Source organism: Bos indicus x Bos taurus, chromosome 19 (assembly GCF_003369695.1).
Source record: "Bos indicus x Bos taurus breed Angus x Brahman F1 hybrid chromosome 19, Bos_hybrid_MaternalHap_v2.0, whole genome shotgun sequence".
NCBI lineage: Eukaryota > Metazoa > Chordata > Mammalia > Artiodactyla > Bovidae > Bos > Bos indicus x Bos taurus.
Genome location: NC_040094.1, coordinates 6,805,822 through 6,812,616, shown reverse-complemented (window position 1 = coordinate 6,812,616; position 6,795 = coordinate 6,805,822).

Genomic DNA, 6,795 nt, shown 5'->3' with positions numbered 1-6,795 from the left:
TATTCTGTAAAATTGAAAAGACAATTAATGCAATGTATATCTAAAACTTGGACAAATTACAATCCAGGAATTCAGAACTCAAACTCCACGCCCCATTTGGTCAAGGGATATTCAGTTCAGTTCAGTTCATTTCAGTCGCTCAGTCCTCTCCGATTCTCTGCGACCCCATGGACGGCAGCACACTGGGCTTCCTGTCCATCACCAACTCCCGGAGCCTGCTCAAACTTATGTCCATCAAGTCAGTGATGCCATCCAACCATCTCATCCTCTGTCATCCCCTCCTCCTCTTGCCTTCAATCTTTCTCAGCATCAGGGTCTCTTCCAATGAGTCAGTCATTCGAATCAGGTGGCCAAAGTATTGGAGTTTCAACTTCAACATCAGTCCTTCCAATGAATATTAAGGACTGATTTCCTTTAAGATGGACTGGTTGGATCTACTTGCAGTCCATGGGACTCTCAAGAGTCTTCTCCAACACGACAGTTTAAAAGCATCAATTCTTTGACGATTTCGCCAATCAAAGGAGATTGGCACATTACATTTAACTTTTTTTTTCAATTTCCTGCTTATTGTCATGCCTCACTTCCCAAATTATTTGGAACTGAGAAGGCATATTAGAATTTAGCATGGCTATCTTTGGATCAGTAGAATCTCTTTAGTCACATTTCCTCTTTGTTCATTGTGGACAATAAAAGGAAAAAGATTGAATAAATATTGTGCACATATAAATCTATGAACCAGTCTACAATTTCTAATTTAAAGCCCAGTTCTTGATCCTGCCCACATGGAATGGAGAAAACAGAAGTAAAAAGGCATTATGACCCATGTATTCTTATGATTCCAAAACACAAAATTATAGTTAAGTAAATTTGTCCTTATAAATTTCTTAACAATTTGTAATGGAAGACAAATGTACTCCAAATTACAGTGTTGGTTTGCTGATATTCCTTCTGCAATTAAAATTTAAACCTAGTGTTCCACCAAAACAAGAGACAGCAAAAATATAAACATTTTTCTCTGTTATTTAATCATCTTCTGCTGTTGGGTTATTGTTATAGGTTAGTTGAATTAGAAAATCCTCCAGAGCATTTACATTCAAGGTATGAAAAAAATTTAGATGGAATAAGTCCAAATGTTACAAAAAATTAATTTAGAAACTAGTGAAAATATAACACCCTAGCAGTGGGTCATTTGTTTTGTGAGTCCTGTTATTAACAGCAGAACATAATAGAAAGACAGGAATCTAGGATTTGAATCCTGGAAATGCCACAGGAATGTCATTAGATAATAGACAAGTCAACTCCCTTTTCTGTGCTTCATTTTTCATCTGTAAAGGAAGATGATCTAACTGGATGATTGCTCAAGTTTCTTTCATGTCTTAGAAGAATACAATAGATACATCAGAGACAAGACAAAAATTTCCTCTTTCTCTACAATGGCATCCCTTAGATTGATTTATGTAATTATATGCAGGCATTTGAAAATCCTACAGTCTCCAAGGATGTGACTATCCATTATGGCAACAACAACAAAAAAAAATGTGGTTGTCTACTTTCAGCTAAATCTTAAACAGCATCAGCAAGACTAAAGCTTGGATACATCTCAATTACCCACACAAATTAAGGGTGTGGTGTCAATAAGACTCCAAAGCTCTTCCTCTTAGCTTTGAGATCCATTATATTTTCTGTTTAACTGCAAACTCAAATTAACATTTTGATTTACTCTGGCTGATTTTCAAATTTTTTGACCTAATTACATACTCAATGATGTAGTCTAAAAAGGTGCCTGGGTGGATAGATAGAAGAGACACTGTCTTTGAATTCTACATAGTCCTTGAATTTCTAAAGGCTGGTTCACACAAAGACCTAGTTGACACGGTAATAGAAGAGACCTCTGTGATGTATGTCCTGCTCACAAGTCCTTTTTTCCTGAGAACAGCTCTCCGCTCTGGTTCTCTAAGCCACGTGTTAGTTACATAAGCACGCTCAGGACTCACTTGATTGGCAGTGGTTGAGCATCAGAGCCAAACTGAGCCAATCAGAGCTCTGTGACTGAGAGAGTGAAACCTCAATATGGGTTTGGGTTCACTTATATGAAAACTACATAAACTTGAGAACTGGGGCACAGCCATTATCGTATGAGTGTTAGTAGCAGAGAGAGCCGATTTGCAAAGACAGACCAAATGAAAGACAAAGAGAGCAAGAGAATTTGCAGAAAGAAATGGAAGCAAAATATAAAGAAAGCTTGCTTTCTGGGCTTCCTTTGGCCTTCTTAGTCCTTTTTTTTTCCTCCTAGTCCTTTTTGAGTCACATGTGCGTTCCTGCTATGGCTCCCAGGTCATTATACTAAATTTTTCCTTTTGGCTTAGAGTAACTTGAACCAATTTCTACCATTAGCATCAAAAATATTTGCTACTGTTAAATTGGCTTTTTTCAACAAAACTGAAAATTGTCACGAGGAAATCTTTTGGATTGCTTTCCCCCCCTCCTTTTTTCTGAATTAACTTGTCATTTGCTCAGAGAGAAAGTAGCTTAGTATCACAAAGCTCCAAAGTATTAAAAGGTGGTTGCACATTTAGAATTTTTGTCTTATTTTCCATGCTAGTCTCTATTCTGTGAAGTTTAGGTTCTAATGTATAACTAGGATGATAGTGTACTTATTAGGTTAATAGAGGGTCATAGTAGTAGAACTTTTTATTGTAATATCCAGCTACATTCCTGAATCAGTCACAAGTGAATCCATAATTAATGATTTTTGAGAACAATGGAAAAATGTTCCTACTAATAGATGAATAAAATAGCCAATGGAGCCCCTTGGTTGCTATTTGTAGACTGCTTCCAGATAGCTGCAAAATACATGCCACATTCTGTAAAAATTAAAGCCCCAAAGCCCTTCAGATAAAGGGGAGCAGATGCTATGATGCAAAATGGACCAAAGTGAATGTCCAAGTCTTTACAACTGTCTCTTCTCTGTGGATCTTAGACTCTTTACATCGTCTGGAACAGTAAAAGTACAATACGAGACCCATAGGCCAAATGAAGCCCAATAGAGTATTTGTTAATTCCTTCCTTCCTTGGAGGGACATTTTGTTGTTTCTCTCCAAGAAATGTTGCTAAACTTTTTGTTCCTCTATTTCCACATCTGCACCATGTGGGTCCCTACTTCATATGGTTTCGGCAAGGAAGCTCTTACACACAAAGTGCTTAGAAGTGTGCCTGGCAAATCAAAATGCTCAATTAATTATAGCCATTGTTGCCAATTTTTATTATTACTGAGGATTTTTTTAACAGACTAGCTAGTTACAGGTGTCTCCTTGCTAGTTCTTTGACTGCTACCAACATAAATTTCATGAGATTTGTTGTACAAGTTTGTAATTGTAATCAAAGCTGAATATATTTAATGATAGTAATTTTGAGACATTCAAGTTAAATTCCACTAAAAATAAATAATTATATTGCATCAAACTTAAAGCATTATTAACTAAGAATAGGGCTGATGATAGCCTGCAAATAGCACATGACTCTGGCTTCCCCAGTGGCTCAGACAGTAAAGAATACACTTGCAATGCAGAAGTCGTGAGTTCAATACCTGAGTTGGGAAGATCCTCTGGAAAAGAGAATGGCTACACACTCCAGTATGCTTGCCAGGAGAATTCCATGGACAGAGGTTCCTGGCAGACTATAGTCCAGTTCAGTTCAGTTCGGTTGCCCAGTGGTGTCTGACTCTTTGCGACCCCATGAACCACAGCATGCCAGGCCTCCCTGTCCATCACCAACTCCCAGAGCTTACTCAAACTCATCTCCATTCAGTCAGTGATGCCATCCAACCATCTTATCCTCTGTCAGCCCCTTCTCCTCCTGCCCTCAATCTTTCCCAGCATCAGGGTCTTTTCAAATGAATCAGCTCTTCGCATGAGGTGGCCAAAGGATTGGAGTTTCAGCTTCAGCATCAGTCCTTCCAATGAACACCCAGGACTGATCTCCTTTAGGATGGACTGGTTGGATCTCCTTGCAGTCCAAGAGACTCTCAAGAGTCTTCTCCAACACCACAGTTCAAAAGCATCAATTCCTCAGTGCTCAGCTTTCTTTATAGTCCAACTCTCATATCCATACATGACTACTGGAAAAACCATAACCTTGACTAGATGGACTTTTGTTGACAAAGTAATGTCTCTGCTTTTTAATATGGTGTCTAGGTTGGTCATAACTTTCCTTCCAAGGAGCAAGCATCTTAATTTCATGGCTGCAGTCACCATGTGCAGTGATTTTGGAGCCCCAAAAAATAGTCTCTCACAGCTTCCATTGTTTCCCCATCTATTTGCCGTGAAGTGATGGGACCAGATGCCATCATTTAGTTTTCTGAATGTTTAGCTTTAAGCCAACTTTTTCACTCTCCTCTTTCACTTTCATCAAGAGTCTCTTTAGTTCTTCACTTTCTGCCGTAAGGGTGGGGTCATCTGCATATCTGAGGTTATTGATATTTCTCCTGGCAATCTTGATTCCAGCTTGTGCTTCTTCCAGTCCAGCATTTCTCATGATGTACTCTGCATACAACTTAAATAAGCAGGGTGACAATATACAGCCTTGACGTACTCCTTTCCCAATTTGGAACCAGTCTGTTGTTCCATGTCCAGTTATAACTGTTGTTTTTTGACCTGCATACAGGTTTCTCAAGAGGCAGGTCAGGTGGTCTGGTATTCCCATCTCTTTCAGAATTTTCCACAGTTTGTTGTGATCCACACAGTCAAAGGCTGACTCTAGTCCATGGGATCACAAAGCATTGAACACAACTGAGCATCTGAAACACACACACAGATCACCTGACTCATTTGGAGGTCATTACCAATATTGACGGAACAAGAGTAGCTAACCATATAACCTTTACACATCTGGATTTCACATCATGAGGGAAAATTGTTGAAAACATATAGACAAAGGAAAATAAAAGACAGATACATCCTGTTCATCTGAGTTCTAATGTTTATTCCAAATTAGATGTTCTGGGCTCCCATGTTTTCAGCTCTATAAAATTCTGAGCCTAGAAAGCAACTGTGGAAAATTCTTAAAGAGATGGGAATACCAGACCACCTGACCTGCCTCCTGAGAAACCTATATGCAGGTCAAGAAGCAACAGTTAGAACTGGACATGGAACAACAGACTGGTTCCAAATTGGGAAAGGAGTACATCAAGGCTGTATATTGTCACCCTACATAACTTCTATGCAGAGTACATCATGTGAAATGCTGGTCTGGATGAAGCACACGTTGGAATCAAGATTGCAGGGAGAAATATCAATAACCTCAGATATGCAGATGACACCACCCTTATGGCAGAAAGTGAAGAACTAAAGAGACTCTTGATGAAAGTGAAAAAGGAGAGTGAAAAATTGCCTTAAATCTCAACATTCAGAAGCTAAGATCATGTCATCCAGTCCCATCACTTCTTGGCAAATAGACAGGAAAACAATGAAAACAGTGAGAGACTATTTTCTTGGTCTCCAAAATCACTGCAGATGGTGACTGAAGCCTTGAAATTAAAAGATGCTTACTCCTTGGAAGAAAAGCTATGACCAACCTAGGCAGCATATTAAAAAGCAGAGACATTACTTTGCCAACAAAGTTCCATCTAGTCAAAGCTATGGTTTTTCCAGTAGTCATGTATGGGATGTGAGAATTGGACTATAAAGAAAGCTGAGCTCCAAAGAACTGATGCTTTTGAACTATGGTGTTGAAGAAGACTCTTGAGAGTCTCTTGGACTTCAAGGAGATCCATTCAGTCCATCCTAAAGGAAATCAGTCCTGAATATTCATTGGAAGGACTGATGCTGAAGCTAAAACTCCAATCCTTTGGCCACCTGATGCGAAGAGCTGATTCATTTGAAAAGACCCTGTTGTTGGGAAAGATTGAAGGCAGGAGGAGAAGGGGGTGACAGAGGATAAGATGGTTGGATGTCATCACCAACTCAATGGACATGAGTTTGAGTAAACTCTGGGAGTTGGTGATGCACAGGGAAGCCTGGCGTGCTGCAGTTCTTGGGGTTGCAAAGAGTCGGACATGACTGAGTGACAAACTGAACTGAACTGAGAAGGCAACTGTTTTTATGGTTACCCAGAAGTAGAATATTACTGCTTAGAGTAGACTGTCTCTTCTATAATCCTGCAGAATAGCATCACATCATAAGAGATGCTGTTCATTTAGAAAAATATGTGCATTGTGTTGAACCTCATTGTGAATGTCCACCCACCCTACCTCCAGCCATAATCTGGAAGGATATGAACAGATTAGAAGTGAATCACTCTTCACAATTAAGTGAGAAGAGCTAAGAATTTCAGCAGGCAACCCAGGCAGGACAATAAGGAATGATAAGCAGAAGGCATGGGCCACAAGAAGGAAGGTCAGCCCTCCACACCACCTCCCTATAACCAGCCAGGAACAGGTAATTTTAGGACAATGAATCTAATGCTCATTTTTAAAGTGCTGTCTACATGATGCTATGCTGTAATCCCTTCAGTTTCCACAAAACTTCAATAAGAAAAAGAAAATAGTAGTAGGAACCAAGAACAGTATTTAGGAAGCGCACTGTAGCACAGATGAAGACAAGTAAACTCCACAAAAATCCACAGCTGGGATTTTCCACAGCAATAGATTATTTGGATTTTAAAATAAAAGTTGACTTCAGAAGGTGAGAGGACTAGGTCATACACACAGCTGACATTGGGGTTGCACATGAATGACTTACTGCTACACAGAGGAGAAATACATCTTCCACTTGACTGCAAATATCTCTGAACATCATC